The following is a 21780-nucleotide window of genomic DNA, read 5'->3' as shown; positions in this document are numbered from 1 at the left end:
TTACTCCCAGTCTAACACTTTCTTCAGTATGCCACCACCACCCAATCATAAGAGCTTTTCTCTCAATGGAGGATAGGGACACTAGCATTCTCTTTTGTGTAAAGGATCAACTTGTCCCCTCCCTGTTGTTTTGCTTTAATAAACATGACTGTGGTGTGTGTGGTATGGGTATGGGTACAGAAATAGACTTCCAGTATTCAAATGATAAAAGTTTAATCGAAAAATAAAGTATACATTTTCTAGGCAGCAGAACTGAGTGAAGAACGAAAACAAATTAGAAAACAGCATTTCCTTTCACCCTGTTCTTACCTGTCCCTGACAGGCGATAGCTAAAGACACACACATTTCTTGGAGTTATGAGCACTCGAAAAAGTTTCATAACCACAGTCACATGTTTTGAGGCTCAACTCCTTTGTTCTATATATCTAAAAATGGAGTCCAGCATAGCCTGGCTTGCCATGTCTTGAGACAAATGGCTAAGAGCAACAACTTTGTGTCCCCAGAATTTATAATTTCTGGTAGGGAGGCCTATTCTTTGCTCTGAAGTTTTGGGAAAGATTGCAGTAAAGCCTAGATGGCTGCTGTGTGGATGAGTAAATTTAGATTTTTTTGCCCACATGGCAGCCATTTCCTCCCCTGCATCAGTGGGAGGACTATTTTTTTTTAATATGCCCCAAAATATCATTGCAGCAATATACCATCGTAACAATAGGTGTACAATGTTCATGAATTCCCAGCTTCCTTTTTTAAAAGTAAATCTCTATCCGCTTCCATTGTAGAGATATAAGTAAAAAGGCATATCTTTGCAAGGGAAATGGCAAGAGACTTTTTAAAAAATGAAAGTTGCGAATTCAAAGACCATTGTACACCTATTGTTATAATTATCTGTTAATATTTTTTTAAATGGCATTTTTTTAAAAAATGCAGCATCTTTGGTGGCCTGGGGGAGGGGAAGTGCTTCCAGGGGATTGTGTTAGGGGAACTGTGAGGAAATCTGCCATGTGGAGGCCCCATTTTTGTTTTGCTTTATCTGCAGCTGCACCAACAATGGGAAAACCATAAATTATTTATTTATATTATTTGTAGTCCCCCTTTTTCACTTTGACTCAAGGCGAATTACACAGAGTGAATCAATATAATTGAAATTTGGGTCGATATCTGTATTTGGTGAAGGGTCATTGGTTTATCAGGAGCATGGGGCATGGCCACAAGCATGGCAAAATGGAACTTCTGGACTACAAGCAGTGGAAGATAGAGGGGACTCCCCTACATGATGTGAAGGAGAGGTTGGCCTGGCGAAGTCTTGGATCCGTGGTTTCACAATGAAGTGTGGAGGTACTCCAATTAATATGCCAAGCCTAACATTTTAATGGGAGCTCACAGCAAAGGATTCAAATGGGGATTTGTGGCCTTTGTGGTCTCTCTTACGGTGGTGTATGCATTTTCCCCTCCAAAGAAAGATGAGGGGCATTACTGAAGATTGGAACATCCCTCTTTTCTTCCCTCTTGTAAATTATGAATGGTGTGTTCTGACGTGACAAGATGCACATTAAAACATTTCCGAGACAAAAAAAATACAATCTAAATTCAATAAACAATGCAGTACGATTAGGTTGCAGAACCAACCAGAATTCTAAAAACAGATTTGAAGCAAAGCATAAATATTATGATGACACATTAAATGATGCCAAATTCCATCATAGGATCCTAGTTTTGACCATATATACACAGTAGTATAGACCACAGTCCCTAATAATTTTTCTAAGTAACTTTGTGAATCATTTAGTACAGTGCAAGTCTATTGCCAGTTTAGAAAAGCCCTCTCGAATAATTCAGTTTTACATAGTTTGTGGAAAGCCAAGAGAGTGGGATCCTTCCTGACCTCCCCAGCCAGGCCATTCCACAAGGTGGGGACCACAATGGAGAAGGCACATGTTTGGGAAGTTGTTGATTTTTCCCATTTGCAGGCCACCCTTTCACAGTAATAGGTTCTCCAGTAGCATGTCAACAGTTCTCAGTGCCTTTGTTTACATTAAGGAAATAGATGATATATTATCTTTACATTTTACATGCATGTTTTGATTATATTTTAAAAGTTTTATTGGTTTTATGTATGGGCTATGCCCCCTTTGTAAGCCGCCCTGAGCCCGCTTGCGGGGAGGGCGGGGTAAAAATCTTCAAATAAAAAATAAAAAAATATATTGTTCTACTAAAATAATGCTTACATAATGATTTGCATTTGTTTGAATGTTGTTGTTGTTGTTCAGTTTGACAGTTGAGTCTCTTCGCGACCCCATGGACCACATCATGCCAGGCCCTCCTGTCTTCTGTCATGCTCCGCAGTTTGCTTAATTTTATGTCCGTTGCATCAACAACACTGTCTAACCATCTCATCCTTTGCTGTCCCCTTCTTCTTTGACCTTCAGTCCTTCCCACCATCAGGGTCCTCTCCAGTGAGTGCTCCCTTCTCATTTGGTGGCCAAAGTATTTGAGCTTCAGTATCTGGCCTTCCAGGAAAGACTCAGGGTACATTTCTTTTCGGATTTATGGATTTGATCTCCTTGCAATCCAAGAGACTCTCAAGAATCTCAAGAGTCTTCTCCAGCCCCATAATTCGAAAGCATCTATTCTTCGGCGCTTGGCCTTCCTTATGGTTCAATTCTTGCAGCCATACATTACTATTGGGAATACCATTGCTTTGACCATACAGACTTTTGTTGGCAGGGTGATGTCTCTACTTTTTATTATGCTGCCTAGGTTTGCCATCGCTTTCCTCCCAAGGAGCAGGCATTTTTTAATTTCATGGCTGCAGTCACCGTCTGCAGTGATCTTGGATCCCAGGAATGTGAAGTCTGTCACTGCTTCCGTGACTTCTCCTTCAGTTTTCCAAGGTAGTGATGGGTCCGGGCCACAGAGAGAGACCGAAAGAACACCCTGTTTTCCACAGTCTCTTCCTAATCTCTTCTGCTTTTGTTAGGTCCCTACCATTTTTGTCCTTTATCATAGCCAGCTTTGCATGGAACGTTCCTTTGATTTCTCCAATTTTCTTGAAGAGATCTCTGGTCCATCCCCTTCGATTGTTTTCCTCTATTATTTTGCATTGTTCATTCAGGAAGGCCTCCTTATCTCTCCTTGCTGTTCTCTGGAACTCTGCATTCAGTTGGGTAAATCTTTCCTTTTCACCGTTGCCTTTTGCTTTCCTTCTTTCCTCTGCTATTTGTAAAGCCTCATCAGACAGCCACTTTGCTTTCTTGCATCTCTTTTTCTTTGGGATGGTGGTGATTAGTGCCTCCTGTACAATGTCATGAACCTCCGTCCATAGTTCTTCAGGCACTCTATCTATTAAATCTAGTCCCTTAAACCTGTTCTTCACTTCCACTGTATATTCATCAGGGATGTGATCTAGGTCAAACCTGAATGGCCTAGTGGTTTCCCCAACTTTCTTCAGTTTAAGCCTGAATTTTGCAATGAGTAGCTCACGATCTGAGCCACAGTTGGCTCCAGGTCTTGTTTTTACTGACTGTATAGAGCTTCTCCATCTTTGACCGCAAGTGACATAATCATTTGTTTGAATACAACATTTAAATCACATTTAATTCTTTCCCCTAATTAAATAATTCAGTTCAAGAATTCGTTGTTATTGAGATATAAAATTAACATAAGGAACATCTTACATTTTGTTAACTAAATATAGATCAAAATAATGCTTTCTAAGGCCCATTTAACTTTACATTGCAGGATGTCTGATTCGAGGTCAGTGATTATACCGTCGTGGTTGTCAAGGACATCAAAGTCTCTCTTGTATAGTTCTTCTGTGTATTCTTGCCATCTCTTCCTAATCTCTTCTGCTTTTGTTAGGTCCCTACCATTTTTGTCCTTTATCATAGCCAGCTTTGCATGGAACGTTCCTTTGATTTCTCCAATTTTCTTGAAGAGATCTCTGGTCCATCCCCTTCGATTGTTTTCCTCTATTATTTTGCATTGTTCATTCAGGAAGGCCTCCTTATCTCTCCTTGCTGTTCTCTGGAACTCTGCATTCAGTTGGGTAAATCTTTCCTTTTCACCGTTGCCTTTTGCTTTCCTTCTTTCCTCTGCTATTTGTAAAGCCTCATCAGACAGCCACTTTGCTTTCTTGCATCTCTTTTTCTTTGGGATGGTGGTGATTAGTGCCTCCTGTACAATGTCATGAACCTCCGTCCATAGTTCTTCAGGCACTCTATCTATTAAATCTAGTCCCTTAAACCTGTTCTTCACTTCCACTGTATATTCATCAGGGATGTGATCTAGGTCAAACCTGAATGGCCTAGTGGTTTCCCCAACTTTCTTCAGTTTAAGCCTGAATTTTGCAATGAGTAGCTCACGATCTGAGCCACAGTTGGCTCCAGGTCTTGTTTTTACTGACTGTATAGAGCTTCTCCATCTTTGACCGCAAGTGACATAATCATTTGTTTGAATACAACATTTAAATCACATTTAATTCTTTCCCCTAATTAAATAATTCAGTTCAAGAATTCGTTGTTATTGAGATATAAAATTAACATAAGGAACATCTTACATTTTGTTAACTAAATATAGATCAAAATAATGCTTTCTAAGGCCCATTTAACTTTACATTGCAGGATGTCTGATTCGAGGTCAGTGATTATACCGTCGTGGTTGTCAAGGACATCAAAGTCTCTCTTGTATAGTTCTTCTGTGTATTCTTGCCATCTCTTCCTAATCTCTTCTGCTTTTGTTAGGTCCCTACCATTTTTGTCCTTTATCATAGCCAGCTTTGCATGGAACGTTCCTTTGATTTCTCCAATTTTCTTGAAGAGATCTCTGGTCCATCCCCTTCGATTGTTTTCCTCTATTATTTTGCATTGTTCATTCAGGAAGGCCTCCTTATCTCTCCTTGCTGTTCTCTGGAACTCTGCATTCAGTTGGGTAAATCTTTCCTTTTCACCGTTGCCTTTTGCTTTCCTTCTTTCCTCTGCTATTTGTAAAGCCTCATCAGACAGCCACTTTGCTTTCTTGCATCTCTTTTTCTTTGGGATGGTGGTGATTAGTGCCTCCTGTACAATGTCATGAACCTCCGTCCATAGTTCTTCAGGCACTCTATCTATTAAATCTAGTCCCTTAAACCTGTTCTTCACTTCCACTGTATATTCATCAGGGATGTGATCTAGGTCAAACCTGAATGGCCTAGTGGTTTCCCCAACTTTCTTCAGTTTAAGCCTGAATTTTGCAATGAGTAGCTCACGATCTGAGCCACAGTTGGCTCCAGGTCTTGTTTTTACTGACTGTATAGAGCTTCTCCATCTTTGACCGCAAGTGACATAATCATTTGTTTGAATACAACATTTAAATCACATTTAATTCTTTCCCCTAATTAAATAATTCAGTTCAAGAATTCGTTGTTATTGAGATATAAAATTAACATAAGGAACATCTTACATTTTGTTAACTAAATATAGATCAAAATAATGCTTTCTAAGGCCCATTTAACTTTACATTGCAGGATGTCTGATTCGAGGTCAGTGATTATACCGTCGTGGTTGTCAAGGACATCAAAGTCTCTCTTGTATAGTTCTTCTGTGTATTCTTGCCATCTCTTCCTAATCTCTTCTGCTTTTGTTAGGTCCCTACCATTTTTGTCCTTTATCATAGCCAGCTTTGCATGGAACGTTCCTTTGATTTCTCCAATTTTCTTGAAGAGATCTCTGGTCCATCCCCTTCGATTGTTTTCCTCTATTATTTTGCATTGTTCATTCAGGAAGGCCTCCTTATCTCTCCTTGCTGTTCTCTGGAACTCTGCATTCAGTTGGGTAAATCTTTCCTTTTCACCGTTGCCTTTTGCTTTCCTTCTTTCCTCTGCTATTTGTAAAGCCTCATCAGACAGCCACTTTGCTTTCTTGCATCTCTTTTTCTTTGGGATGGTGGTGATTAGTGCCTCCTGTACAATGTCATGAACCTCCGTCCATAGTTCTTCAGGCACTCTATCTATTAAATCTAGTCCCTTAAACCTGTTCTTCACTTCCACTGTATATTCATCAGGGATGTGATCTAGGTCAAACCTGAATGGCCTAGTGGTTTCCCCAACTTTCTTCAGTTTAAGCCTGAATTTTGCAATGAGTAGCTCACGATCTGAGCCACAGTTGGCTCCAGGTCTTGTTTTTACTGACTGTATAGAGCTTCTCCATCTTTGACCGCAAGTGACATAATCATTTGTTTGAATACAACATTTAAATCACATTTAATTCTTTCCCCTAATTAAATAATTCAGTTCAAGAATTCGTTGTTATTGAGATATAAAATTAACATAAGGAACATCTTACATTTTGTTAACTAAATATAGATCAAAATAATGCTTTCTAAGGCCCATTTAACTTTACATTGCAGGATGTCTGATTCGAGGTCAGTGATTATACCGTCGTGGTTGTCAAGGACATCAAAGTCTCTCTTGTATAGTTCTTCTGTGTATTCTTGCCATCTCTTCCTAATCTCTTCTGCTTTTGTTAGGTCCCTACCATTTTTGTCCTTTATCATAGCCAGCTTTGCATGGAACGTTCCTTTGATTTCTCCAATTTTCTTGAAGAGATCTCTGGTCCATCCCCTTCGATTGTTTTCCTCTATTATTTTGCATTGTTCATTCAGGAAGGCCTCCTTATCTCTCCTTGCTGTTCTCTGGAACTCTGCATTCAGTTGGGTAAATCTTTCCTTTTCACCGTTGCCTTTTGCTTTCCTTCTTTCCTCTGCTATTTGTAAAGCCTCATCAGACAGCCACTTTGCTTTCTTGCATCTCTTTTTCTTTGGGATGGTGGTGATTAGTGCCTCCTGTACAATGTCATGAACCTCCGTCCATAGTTCTTCAGGCACTCTATCTATTAAATCTAGTCCCTTAAACCTGTTCTTCACTTCCACTGTATATTCATCAGGGATGTGATCTAGGTCAAACCTGAATGGCCTAGTGGTTTCCCCAACTTTCTTCAGTTTAAGCCTGAATTTTGCAATGAGTAGCTCACGATCTGAGCCACAGTTGGCTCCAGGTCTTGTTTTTACTGACTGTATAGAGCTTCTCCATCTTTGACCGCAAGTGACATAATCATTTGTTTGAATACAACATTTAAATCACATTTAATTCTTTCCCCTAATTAAATAATTCAGTTCAAGAATTCGTTGTTATTGAGATATAAAATTAACATAAGGAACATCTTACATTTTGTTAACTAAATATAGATCAAAATAATGCTTTCTAAGGCCCATTTAACTTTACATTGCAGGATGTCTGATTCGAGGTCAGTGATTATACCGTCGTGGTTGTCAAGGACATCAAAGTCTCTCTTGTATAGTTCTTCTGTGTATTCTTGCCATCTCTTCCTAATCTCTTCTGCTTTTGTTAGGTCCCTACCATTTTTGTCCTTTATCATAGCCAGCTTTGCATGGAACGTTCCTTTGATTTCTCCAATTTTCTTGAAGAGATCTCTGGTCCATCCCCTTCGATTGTTTTCCTCTATTATTTTGCATTGTTCATTCAGGAAGGCCTCCTTATCTCTCCTTGCTGTTCTCTGGAACTCTGCATTCAGTTGGGTAAATCTTTCCTTTTCACCGTTGCCTTTTGCTTTCCTTCTTTCCTCTGCTATTTGTAAAGCCTCATCAGACAGCCACTTTGCTTTCTTGCATCTCTTTTTCTTTGGGATGGTGGTGATTAGTGCCTCCTGTACAATGTCATGAACCTCCGTCCATAGTTCTTCAGGCACTCTATCTATTAAATCTAGTCCCTTAAACCTGTTCTTCACTTCCACTGTATATTCATCAGGGATGTGATCTAGGTCAAACCTGAATGGCCTAGTGGTTTCCCCAACTTTCTTCAGTTTAAGCCTGAATTTTGCAATGAGTAGCTCACGATCTGAGCCACAGTTGGCTCCAGGTCTTGTTTTTACTGACTGTATAGAGCTTCTCCATCTTTGACCGCAAGTGACATAATCATTTGTTTGAATACAACATTTAAATCACATTTAATTCTTTCCCCTAATTAAATAATTCAGTTCAAGAATTCGTTGTTATTGAGATATAAAATTAACATAAGGAACATCTTACATTTTGTTAACTAAATATAGATCAAAATAATGCTTTCTAAGGCCCATTTAACTTTACATTGCAGGATGTCTGATTCGAGGTCAGTGATTATACCGTCGTGGTTGTCAAGGACATCAAAGTCTCTCTTGTATAGTTCTTCTGTGTATTCTTGCCATCTCTTCCTAATCTCTTCTGCTTTTGTTAGGTCCCTACCATTTTTGTCCTTTATCATAGCCAGCTTTGCATGGAACGTTCCTTTGATTTCTCCAATTTTCTTGAAGAGATCTCTGGTCCATCCCCTTCGATTGTTTTCCTCTATTATTTTGCATTGTTCATTCAGGAAGGCCTCCTTATCTCTCCTTGCTGTTCTCTGGAACTCTGCATTCAGTTGGGTAAATCTTTCCTTTTCACCGTTGCCTTTTGCTTTCCTTCTTTCCTCTGCTATTTGTAAAGCCTCATCAGACAGCCACTTTGCTTTCTTGCATCTCTTTTTCTTTGGGATGGTGGTGATTAGTGCCTCCTGTACAATGTCATGAACCTCCGTCCATAGTTCTTCAGGCACTCTATCTATTAAATCTAGTCCCTTAAACCTGTTCTTCACTTCCACTGTATATTCATCAGGGATGTGATCTAGGTCAAACCTGAATGGCCTAGTGGTTTCCCCAACTTTCTTCAGTTTAAGCCTGAATTTTGCAATGAGTAGCTCACGATCTGAGCCACAGTTGGCTCCAGGTCTTGTTTTTACTGACTGTATAGAGCTTCTCCATCTTTGACCGCAAGTGACATAATCATTTGTTTGAATACAACATTTAAATCACATTTAATTCTTTCCCCTAATTAAATAATTCAGTTCAAGAATTCGTTGTTATTGAGATATAAAATTAACATAAGGAACATCTTACATTTTGTTAACTAAATATAGATCAAAATAATGCTTTCTAAGGCCCATTTAACTTTACATTGCAGGATGTCTGATTCGAGGTCAGTGATTATACCGTCGTGGTTGTCAAGGACATCAAAGTCTCTCTTGTATAGTTCTTCTGTGTATTCTTGCCATCTCTTCCTAATCTCTTCTGCTTTTGTTAGGTCCCTACCATTTTTGTCCTTTATCATAGCCAGCTTTGCATGGAACGTTCCTTTGATTTCTCCAATTTTCTTGAAGAGATCTCTGGTCCATCCCCTTCGATTGTTTTCCTCTATTATTTTGCATTGTTCATTCAGGAAGGCCTCCTTATCTCTCCTTGCTGTTCTCTGGAACTCTGCATTCAGTTGGGTAAATCTTTCCTTTTCACCGTTGCCTTTTGCTTTCCTTCTTTCCTCTGCTATTTGTAAAGCCTCATCAGACAGCCACTTTGCTTTCTTGCATCTCTTTTTCTTTGGGATGGTGGTGATTAGTGCCTCCTGTACAATGTCATGAACCTCCGTCCATAGTTCTTCAGGCACTCTATCTATTAAATCTAGTCCCTTAAACCTGTTCTTCACTTCCACTGTATATTCATCAGGGATGTGATCTAGGTCAAACCTGAATGGCCTAGTGGTTTCCCCAACTTTCTTCAGTTTAAGCCTGAATTTTGCAATGAGTAGCTCACGATCTGAGCCACAGTTGGCTCCAGGTCTTGTTTTTACTGACTGTATAGAGCTTCTCCATCTTTGACCGCAAGTGACATAATCATTTGTTTGAATACAACATTTAAATCACATTTAATTCTTTCCCCTAATTAAATAATTCAGTTCAAGAATTCGTTGTTATTGAGATATAAAATTAACATAAGGAACATCTTACATTTTGTTAACTAAATATAGATCAAAATAATGCTTTCTAAGGCCCATTTAACTTTACATTGCAGGATGTCTGATTCGAGGTCAGTGATTATACCGTCGTGGTTGTCAAGGACATCAAAGTCTCTCTTGTATAGTTCTTCTGTGTATTCTTGCCATCTCTTCCTAATCTCTTCTGCTTTTGTTAGGTCCCTACCATTTTTGTCCTTTATCATAGCCAGCTTTGCATGGAACGTTCCTTTGATTTCTCCAATTTTCTTGAAGAGATCTCTGGTCCATCCCCTTCGATTGTTTTCCTCTATTATTTTGCATTGTTCATTCAGGAAGGCCTCCTTATCTCTCCTTGCTGTTCTCTGGAACTCTGCATTCAGTTGGGTAAATCTTTCCTTTTCACCGTTGCCTTTTGCTTTCCTTCTTTCCTCTGCTATTTGTAAAGCCTCATCAGACAGCCACTTTGCTTTCTTGCATCTCTTTTTCTTTGGGATGGTGGTGATTAGTGCCTCCTGTACAATGTCATGAACCTCCGTCCATAGTTCTTCAGGCACTCTATCTATTAAATCTAGTCCCTTAAACCTGTTCTTCACTTCCACTGTATATTCATCAGGGATGTGATCTAGGTCAAACCTGAATGGCCTAGTGGTTTCCCCAACTTTCTTCAGTTTAAGCCTGAATTTTGCAATGAGTAGCTCATGATCTGAGCCACAGTTGGCTCCAGGTCTTGTTTTTACTGACTGTATAGAGCTTCTCCATCTTTGACCGCAAGTGACATAATCATTTGTTTGAATACAACATTTAAATCACATTTAATTCTTTCCCCTAATTAAATAATTCAGTTCAAGAATTCGTTGTTATTGAGATATAAAATTAACATAAGGAACATCTTACATTTTGTTAACTAAATATAGATCAAAATAAACATACTTAACATCTGAATTTGCCTTATATTGAGTCAGAACATTGGTTTATCAAGTTCAATATTTTCTACTCTGACTGGCAGCAGTTCTCCAGGGTCTAAGACAGAAATCTTTCACATCACCTACTACGAGATTCTTTTAACTGGCAGTGCTGGGGATTGAAACTGGGTCTTTATGCCTGCAAAGCAGACTTTCTTTCACTGAGCTATGTCCCTTCCCCTTAATGCTAAATCAGGCCATGATCTATTTATGATATTTAGACTTTTCCAGAAAACCAACATCAAATGAAATGAAGCTTCAGGTATTTGGCATTTGCTACTTGCAGAAATCATTATTTTAATAAAATGTTCCTTTATCAGTCAGCTGAGCACTTCAATTATTTGTGGTGCCAATATCAATATATGTAATACTGAGTTTTTCAATTTCAGTCACGCTTCAGTGCTTCTCATTTTGTCAGGCTAGAGTTCCCCAGAAAAAGGAACAACTGAGAAGTACAGGGACTCTCTATAGTAGATGGTGCCTCCTGGGTTTCTTAGTGACTCCCTCTTCACAGGTGCAGCATCACTGGAGTGTTCTACTTCAGGGAACCCCCAAGGTAGAAGAATAGATACTATGCAATGCATGACACTTATTGACCACAGCAATTCTTTGTTACAGCAGGGTTGAACCTTGGCATATTTAGGGATGGGAGGAGGAGTAAAGCTGGAGTAAGTGGAGGAGTATGAAGCAAAGAAGGTGGCAAAGTGTACATTCATGAGTCCCAGAAAAAATGGGGATCCAGAATAACAACTGGATTGCTTGTACCTTGTTATCCTCTCTCTGAAATTTCATGGGCATTTATTAATAATAGTAAAAATAATTATTTTTAAAGGTTTTACAAATCCAGTTCAGTAGTATAAACCAAGCTTAAATAAAATTAAAATAAGCACATAAAAACAGCAGTAGAATAAAATAATAGGTAAAGATAGACAGAACCATTTAAACTTGGAATCAAAAAGAAAAAGAGGGGCCAAATGAATATATTTGAGATGGGAATTCTATAACCTGGTCACCTCCACAGAAAATTCCAGTTGTAAGAAACCCTCCTTTTTCCTTATACCATGTGCTCAGCCACTCTTTTTGCATTCCCTGACCCATTCTTTTTGCAGGTTGTTCCTTTCCTAAATGTTGCAAGGGCTAGCCTCATGTTGGAAGGGGGGCTAGTTATTTAGTTTAGTGTAATCGTTTATTGGCGGGAGCTGGTCCATGGGGTCGCGAAGAGTCGGACTCGACTGTGCGACTGAACAACAACAACAATCATTTATTTGAACACATGAAGGTGCCTTAAGCTGACTCATACCATTGGCCTGCCAAGGACCGTATTTTCTATTCGGAATGGCAATGGCACTCCAAGGTCTCAGGTAGAGGTCTTTCATGTCATCTACCTCCTAAGCCTTTTAAATGGAGTTGCCTTGGACATTCTGCATGCAAACCAAATGTTCTGCCACTGTGCCACATTCCCATACTCGCAATCATTATTAATTTGAAGATAGCTCTATGTTTTGGTTGGTGCTGATGGGGGATTAATAATAATATTTTGCATTAATAACATGCTACTTTTATGTTCATGTTTTTCCCAGCAATCCTAATTCCAGTTTCTGAATCATCCAGGCTGGCATTTCACATGATGTACTCTGCATATAAATTAAATAAACAAGGGGACAATATACATCCTTGTCGTACTCCTTTTCCTATGCTAAACCAACCAGTTGTTCCATATCCAGTTCTAACTGTTGCTTCTTGACCCTTATACAGGTTTCTCAAGAGACATGTGAGGTGGTCTGGTACTCCCATCTATTTAAGGCCTTGCCAAAGTTTGTTGTGATCCACACAATCAAAGGCTTTAGCATAGTCAGTGAAGCAGAAGTAGATCTTTTTCTGGTACTCTCTTGCTTTCTCCATAATCCAGTAAATGTTGGCAATTTTATCTCTAGTTCCTCTACCTCCTCGAAACCCAGCTTGTACTTCTGACAGTTCTCTATGCACGTACTGCTGAAGCCTAGCTTGTAGGATCTTTAGCATGACCTTGCTAGCGTGTGAAATGAGTGCAATTGTGCAATAGTTTGAACATTCCTTGGCATTGCCCTTCTTTGGAATTGGAATGTATACTGACCTTTTCCAATCCTGTGGCCACTGTTGTGTTTTCCAAATTTGCTGGCAAATTGAGTGCAGCACTTTAACAGCATCATCTTTTAAGACTTTGAATAGTTCAGCTGGTATACCATCACCTCCACTAGCTTTGTTGTTAGTAATGCTTTCTAAGGCCCACTTGACTTCAGATTCCAGGATGTCTGGCTCGAGGTCAGTAATTACACTGTCATGGTTGTCAAGGACATTGAGGTCCTTCCTGTATAGTTCTTCTGTGTATTCTTGCCATCTCTTCCTAATCTCTTCTGCTTCTGTTAGGTCCCTACCTTTTTTGTCCTTTATTATGCCAGCTTTCCATGGACGAGATCTCTGGTCCTTCCCCTTCTATTGTTTTCCTCTATTACTTAGCATTGTTCATTCAGGAAAGCCTCCTTATCTCTCCTTGCTGTTCTCTGGAAATCTGCATTCAGTTGGGTAAATTTTCCTTTTCATCTTTTCCTTTTGCTTTCCTTCTTTCCTCTGCTATTTGTAAAGCCTCATCAGACAGCCACTTTGCTTTCTTGCATTTCTTTTTCTTTGGGATGGTGCTGATTGCAGCCTCCTGTACAATGTCACGAACCTCTGTCAGACCTCTGACAGAGGTTCGTGAGCACATTACAGCAGTCTAAATTCGGTAGTCTGTTGGACAAATTGCTTCTACTGAAATTTGAAATCTACTGCTGTGTTAACTACACTGTTTGCAATTAGGTCCCAGCAACTTTAACAGAACTTGAACTGGACATTCTCCTTTCAAACACAGTGATTACCAGTAGTCCTGTACAGGAAGCAACATTTACTTTACTTTATTTTTATTTTATTTTATTGATTTTGATCCCGCCCATTCCGGCCTAGGCAGGCTCAGGGCGGCTCACAACCAGATAAAAGTTATCATAATACATAAAACATAGTACATAAAAACATTACTACAATTCTTCATAAATAATATAATACATTGCTTGATGAATAATACATTAGTATAAATAATATTAAAATCAGACAATATTAAAGTGCTAGCAATTCCAGTAATTACTTTTGTTCTATTTGTGCATTGCAATTGGGGGGGAGGGAGCGGCTGGGCCAGGCAATAGTCACTGGGACCTGTGGCTCAGGGTTTCCACCATTGTTATCAGTTGTTACTAATGGCGCTATTGATGGTTGTAGTAGTACTGGTGGTGGTGGTGGCGGCGGCTCCAAGGGCCTGGCGAAAGAGCTCTGTTTTACAGGCCCTGCGGAACTATAAAAGGTCCCGCAGGGCCCTGATCTCTTCTGGGAACTCATTCCACCAGAGTGGAGCTGCCACCAAAAAGGCCCTGGCCCTAGTTGTTGTCAACCTGGCCTCCTTGATGCTTGGGAGGACCAGTCGGTTCTGGGTCCCTGAACGCAGTGCTCTCCGAAGCATATATGGGGAAAGGCGGTCCCTCAGGTATGTCAGATCCTGGCTATAAAGGGCTTTAAAGGTAAGAACCAGCACATAGAAGCAAATCCGGTATGCTATAGGCAGCCAGTGCAACACGTTTAGCACAGGCTGGATGTGCTCCCGAATTGAGAGTCCCATCACCAGCCTGGCTGCGACATTTTATTTATTTATTTATTTATTTATTTATTTATTTATTTATTTTATTACATTTATACCCCGCCCTCCCCGCGAACGGGCTCAGCTGCAGCTTCCTAATTTGTGACAAGGGCAGCCCCATATAGAGGGCATTACAGTAATCTAGTCTTGAGGTGACCATTGTATGGATCCCTGTTGCCAAGTCGCTGCGTTCGAGGAAGGGAGCCAACTGCCTTATCAGCTGAAGATGGTAAAAGGCCAACTTGACCTACCGAGTGTTTTTCTAATCTAACCCCCCCCAATATTAGTGTTCTTTGAGGGAGTGAATAAACATGTGGACAAGAGGGACCCAACAGATATTTACCTTGACTTCCAGAAAGCTTTTGATAAAGTTCCTCATCAAAATCTCCTAAGCAATGCTCCCTCTAAGCTGTGAAGTCTTGTGAGCAAAAATTCTACTTTGTGAGTTATTGGCGTTAACGTTGTGAGTGAGCGATTGGGCTACTGCATAAATTAGTTTGCTCTGGAGCCATTCTTCCTGAGCTAACACAAAAAAGTGTGAGCTGGAGGCTAAAAAACTGTGAGTTAGCTCACACTAACTCAGCAACAGTGGGAGGGCTTCTAGTGTCCTGGCCCCACTGCTGACCTCTTGATGGTATTTTTGGCCACTGTGTGACAGAGTGTTGGACTGGATGAGCCATTGGCCTGATCCAACATTGGCTTCTCTTATGCTCTTATGTTATTACATTGGAGCCAAAAATCCTAACTATAAATATACGTTGATGGGGTCCGAACTGGGGGAGACTGACCAAGAGAGAGATCTTGGAGTCATAGTAGATAACTCACTGAAAGTGTCGAGACAGTGTGCGACTGCAATAAAAAAGGCCAACACTATGCTGGGGATTATTAGGAAGGGAATTGAAAACAAATCAGCCAGTATCATAATGCCCCTGTATAAATTGATGGTGCAACCTCATTTAGAGTACTGTGTACAGTTCTGGTCACCACACCTCAAAAAGGATATTCTAGCATTGGAAAAAGTGCAGGAAAGGGCAACTAGAATGATCAAAGGGTTGGCACACTTTTCCTATGAAGTAAGGTTAAAGCGCTTGGGGCTCTTTAGCTTGGAGAAACGACGACTGAGGGGTGACATGGTCGAGTTTTATAAGATTATGCGTGGGATAGAGCAGGTAGAGAAAGAAGTACTTTTCTCCCTTTCTCACAATAGAAGAATTTATGGGCACTCAATGAAATTGCTGAGCAGTTGGGTTAGAACAGATAAAAGGAAGTACTTCTTCATGCAAAGAGTGATTAACACATGGAATTCACTGCCACAAGAGGTGGCGGCGGCTACAAGCATGGACACCTTCAAGGGGGAATTATATAAACACATGGAGCCACATGGTATAGATAGGAACTCTCAGGCTGGGGCAAGTGATGCTCTGTCTTCTTGGTGCTTGGGGAGGGGGTCAACAGTGGGAGGGCTTCTAGTGTCCTGGCCCCACTGGTGGACCTCCTGATGGCACCTGGTATTTTTGGCCACTGTGTGACAGACTGTTGGACTGGATGGGCCTGATCCAACATTGGCTTCTCTTATGTTCTTATGTAAATTCTTTGCATATGTACTAGGGAGTTTGAGGCCCATTAAATGTATTGGGATCTACTTCAAAGTATAAACATACACACATCAGACTACCTTTTAAAGAATAGGTTAGGATGATTATTGTTAAGCACTATTTAAATATTTAGTGCTAAATTAAGACCTTAGTCTTGTTTATCACAGACTAAGTGCAACTAAGATACTACCAGACGTGGAGTCATTTGTTATGTTTAGTGTATGAAGCAGTAGCTATAGCAGTAGCTGTGTAAACCCTAACCTTGTAATTTTGCATATTCCATTTTATCATGTAGCTGTAAAAAGTAATCAAAATAAATCATGGATGATGAAGAAATATTTTCTTGTGCCTTTTGGGTTCTCTCAGGAATGGTACCTGATCCATGAAATGTTAGTAAGCATATTAAATAATATGATACGATGTGCAACATGTCATCTCTGATAAATAATTTTGTATAGAGCATTTATACAACTTATGTAGAATGGCTGTGTTTGCAACTTAATTACTATAACTTGTTAATCTTTTGTGGCTCTTTTTAAAGTTATTTCAGTTTTGCCCCCCTGATAATGGGCAGATATAAGAAAGGTGTAGGTCATCCCTGAGATGCTTTGACATTGATTCAAGGTTCCTCAGTTGTGCAGTGTACATAACACATATGTTGGAGAGTCATCTGTCAGCTATGCCCCTCCTATGGAGTTAAAGTTCTAAAGGGAAAAGAATTCGACACAGTGCTGTCACTGTTAAATTTTCACAATGGAAGAGCATGCAAATATTGAGCCTCTTGCTTAGCGGTAGTGCCCTGTCTAATGTCTGTGCTAGTTAGAATTTTAAAAAAGTGGGTGCATCTAGGGCTCTTCGATCTGACAAAGGTCATGCTATGCTGGGCATTTGAATTGGAAATTGTCTGGACTTAGATTTTATAAAGCTCCCACTGTTGTCGGGAAAAATTTCAGCAGGGTTTTGTCCCTGGAGAGGCCTCTTAGGCCCTTTTCTGTCCTATGAATGAATTTAGATGTGAGGCTTCTCTAGCCTTAAAACTGTTAAATTCATTTTGCATACGTCCCCAGAGAGAAAAACTGGCAGATGCTTTTGTCTTGGAAGTGTTTAAAAGGAAACTGCAGAACAGGAACAAGAGAGAGAAGGGGCCCTGTGCGGAGTCCCAGAACACTTTGGAAATGGCCAATATGCAGTTTTCATCAGTGCTAAGGCGGGGCGCAATATGGTGCCTGTAGTTCACCAGGGAATATGAATGTTGATTAAGCATACTCCCAGGCTTTGAAATTCTGAAAGCAGTGTCAGAATAATGGATGTTGAGCAAATGTCAAGCATTTGTTAATTTCTCTGTTATTTGGAGTTTATCTACCATGATCAATCAAATAAACTAGTGCTTCTCTGTTGTGGCATGTGTCATTGATATGGTGATTAGGTGGCTAGAGAGACCTTCTGCTTTTTTTCCTCCCCAGGTAACAGATTACAGATAAACAGTTGTTATATATGTTTCTTTTTCATAGTTATTTAGTGGATTAGGGTTGGTTAAAGTTTTTTAAATGGCTTGTGATTTATGGTAGTTTATGTATAGAATATTACAGTAATATTCTAAGGTCACAACAATTTTTTCTACAAAAATTTGAGAAATGGTGTATTTCTCTTAAGAAATGAACATTTATCATCAATCTTGTGGACATTTCCACTGATAATCTCAGGATTTGTGATCCACTTTTAAAATTTTTGAAGTGTAATTAACTTTAACATGGCTGTTTATTTCATTTCTAAGACTGAAGGCTTTTTCTGATGCAGTTTTCATTAACAGGAGGAAACCACAAAGCACACACCTGACAGAATCTGCAGGGATGCAGAAATTTAGACCTGTGTCCATTCATGTGTCAGTCATATATATTTATGCCTCCAAATCACAGCTGACTTATGGCGATCCCATAGGGTTTTCATGGCAAGAGACATTCAAAGGTGGTTTGCCATTACCTGCCTCCCCATTGTGACCCTGATATTCCTTTGTGGGCTCCCATCCAAATACTAGCCAGGGCCAACCCTGCTAACTTATGAGATCTGATGAGATTGGTCCAGGTCAGGGCAGTCATACATATACCAGAGTATTTCTCTGGTTATCTGCATACCAATGTCTCATGTCCACGGAGACTTGGAATCATCTTTCAAACAACACTATCTTGCAAAAGAATGACCTATGAGTGCACTATAACCATAATATAGAACATCTGAAATTCTAAAGCTGAGAGGGCCAGTTTTCAAAATAGGGCTCCTGTACCTTTAATATTTGTGCAGGTAAGTGAATATTTGGCAAGTATAGCTTGTCATACCCATACTACATTATGACAAATTGTACCTGCTGAAATTTCCTGAAAGTATGTATTTATGTAACACATACCAAATTAAATATTTATTTTAAGGTTTTGTTTGGGCTGTTCAATGAACCTTGTCATTTTCTGCAGATAACTCCAATGAAATATTAGGTGTTGTTGAATAAACTGTATATAATTATGCCATTAGAAACTTTGGTTCCTTTTTGGCTGTGTGTTTTATACATTAAATATAACTATCGAGCACCATATGCATTTAACTTGTGGTGCATACAAATTCTAAAGACAGTAGCTGCATGAGGCCAATGTCATTAACAGTAATCAACATAATGAAAGGTACCTGGCTGTTTTTATAATTAATTACTTGTACATAACACACTCAATTTACAGTTTTCTGTTTGGTTATATTGCCTTTATCCAAGTGGTTCAGTATGTGTGGATAATCTTTTCTAGATTTTTAAAAAATTGTTATATGTGTAATATACTCAGAGGCAATCAAAAGCTAAAGTAAAGGTTTCGCCTATATTGTTTCTAAGCACAATTTTATAAATTATAAATGTTTTAATGCATAGTTAATTCATAATTCTTGTTCATGAAAGTAAAGCAAAAATGAAGACAAAGCATTTTTGAAACAGTTAGGTTAATAATATTTTTAATGTTGTGTTTAATACAGTACAATGACCACATGGCCTTTTTGGATTAAGGAAAGTCCAACTGTACACAAAGAATATAAATAAAATTTGTTTTGATATTACCAATCATAACCATGTGATATCAGTAATAAAAGGATATGAAGTATCAAAACAGACTTTGTAGACTATATTTGTTGTGTCCATCTGGACTTTCCTCATTCCAAAGGGCCATATGACCATTGTACTATACTGCATAATTTCACTGGCAAAACTTGCAGCGGCACTCTGTAGGCTGTCTTTTTAGTGCCCCATCCCAAGACTATATCGCTGATATAATACAATTTAGTTGCATTTAATATGAGTACATATGGGTTGCAGAATGTTGTTTAGTTGGAGTATTATGTAATAGGGATGGTGACTACTGAAAGCAGGTGAAGTTCCTAATGCTAGTTTATATGGACCAAGGTCTATGATGCAGCCATATACCAGCAAGAGTAGAGTTGCATTCATAACCATGTTTCTCCTCCCTCTTGTAAACCATTGCTCCTGTAAATTTTAAGCAAATTACAGTTTATTCCTCTCAGCAGAAAACGTGAGCTTTCTTGACCTCTGTACTTTTCACTGTGATATTTTAGGTAGCAGCAGCATTGCTATCATAGTTAAATGTTCGTTCCAGTTGTTTAATATGGTCCAAAGGATGGTATGTCTGAAATTTTTTTTGTTATGTACTCAATGCATTTTAATTTTTATTTTAGCACTTTATTTAATCTCTGTTTTAAAAGAAAATAGTACATGGAAGTGTCTTGAAATACATTCAACAATACAAAACACTGGAACAAAATTCTTCAGAAAGATCTGAGACTCAGTTTTAGAGGACCTTGTTAATGTTATTAAATGAAAAATTGTTTGAACGCTATCATGTACTGGCAATTTTCTTCTCTTTTCTGCAAGACCATATTGGCCATCCAGGTCAGACATTATTAAAGTTCAAGTGGCCCAATGGGAAAAATAATGGCCTTGTGCTACTATGAATTTTAAATGTTGCCATTTCTGTGTATTGCACCATCATCTGTTCTCACACGTCACTAAATTGTATAGAAGTTGTTAGAGCAACTTGAGTGTCAAGGTCAAAGGAATGATGACTCTTCTCTAAGAGTTTTTTTCTCAGTTTTATCATGAAGTTTTCCTTATACTAAATGAGATCTCTCAGTGATCTTTGTCACATGAGTATCATTCTAGTTTTATTTAACAGTACAGGTATCAGGAGACAGTATAATTTTTTGTTTATTACAGTGGATTCCATATTATTTATTATTTATCATATGGCAGAGTTACACACATGAAGCATGTACCAATATAAAATACATAACCAAGTAGATACAACAGGTATGCAGACAGATTGGGCAATCCCTCTAAATACTAATATCTAAATTTTCAACCCACTCAATCACAGCTGGGGAGAGTATAAAGAGCTCCATCGCATCTCCCTGGAAAGCATGACGCTCATATTCCTGTGGCAGATGGAAAATAGTTTGATGGGCTGCACCACAATTGCATTTGGGTCCTGGTATTTCGCCCCATTTAAATAATGTCTGCACAACCACCAAACCCTGTTCATATTCTGTTAGCTGTCTTCTTTATGTTGCAAGTCATGTGGGCCTCTTGTTGGTGTTTATCAAGTTATGGATATTGGTTGGCACTGATTTAATCCATGTTAGCAACTATGGATTCCATATGTCTGTCTTGTAGCAACTAATGCTTCTTCATAGGCATATTTTCATTGCAAATTCATATTACTTGGCATTGACCCCAGAAAGCAAACTATTAAGAATGGGAGGTGGCTGTTGAGAAACTCCTGAAGGAACCAGTTTTCTAGATCCATTCCAGTTGGTTTGGTCACACTGGAATTTTACAATCCTATAGAGATCACAATGCTTATCTGCTTGTCAGGAACTGATTTGATTTGATTTATTAAATTTCTACCCCGCCCTCCCAACCAAGGCTGGCTCAGGGCGGCTTACATAAAAACAACATAATAGTATAGAATAAAAATTAAATAGCATCAATTAATGCAAGTAACAATTCTAAAATCATAAAACATAATAAAGTGCTAGTAGCAATGATTTCACAGCGGTTGATGTTGCTTAGTTCTCTCATCTCACAGTCAGCTCCTTGATTTTCTTAGATTGTCTTAGGTGGTTAGCTCAAGCTGTAGTTAAAAGTTCCAGGAGAACAGGGCTCTCCAACCATAGGCTGTCAATTGTTAGTAGTATTGTTAGCAAGTAAATGGAAAGCAGATTCCATTCCAACTATGCAACAATGGTTGCACAAAGTCTGGGATTTTTTCCTACAAGAGAAAATCTCATCCTGGACAAATACTACACATGTTGAGTATCACCAGCTTAGCCCCATGGATAAATGGTACCCTGTATTAGAGAAAATGAACATAGACAAATTCGACTGGGAACAAATAAGAAAACCAAAATATGAAGGGCTACTGTTTGGTTGATGGTGCAATATATTGACAACAGGGGGTGATAAGTGGCTGCATCCACTGAACCAATTAAGAGTATTTCCACATCAATTGAGGCTGTCACATTTGCTTCAAGGCTGAACGCTCCTGCTCATCCACAAGTTCATTACTTGTATTGAGGAAACTCCCCAGATATCGTGAATGTGTCCCCCTTCCCGATTTTATTTTTTGCTGCTGTTTCGACTTATAGCTACTGA

The 21780-nt window shown here is 39.1% G+C and overlaps 1 protein-coding gene and 1 pseudogene across 1 annotated transcript in view; both read left to right on the top strand.

The window, feature by feature from the left end:
- Positions 1 to 21780, top strand: part of LOC107111518 (chromosome unknown open reading frame, human C15orf41) — a gene marked incomplete at its 3' end in the record, with an annotated part of 72668 nt that overhangs the window by 23279 nt on the left and 27609 nt on the right. The window lies entirely within an intron of this gene.
- Positions 1195 to 1477, top strand: LOC107111520 (annotated as a pseudogene).

Source organism: Gekko japonicus, unplaced genomic scaffold, assembly GCF_001447785.1.
Source record: "Gekko japonicus isolate JY-2015 unplaced genomic scaffold, Gekko_japonicus_V1.1 scaffold74, whole genome shotgun sequence".
Taxonomy (NCBI): domain Eukaryota; kingdom Metazoa; phylum Chordata; class Lepidosauria; order Squamata; family Gekkonidae; genus Gekko; species Gekko japonicus.
This window is presented reverse-complemented; position numbering and strand designations above follow the sequence as displayed.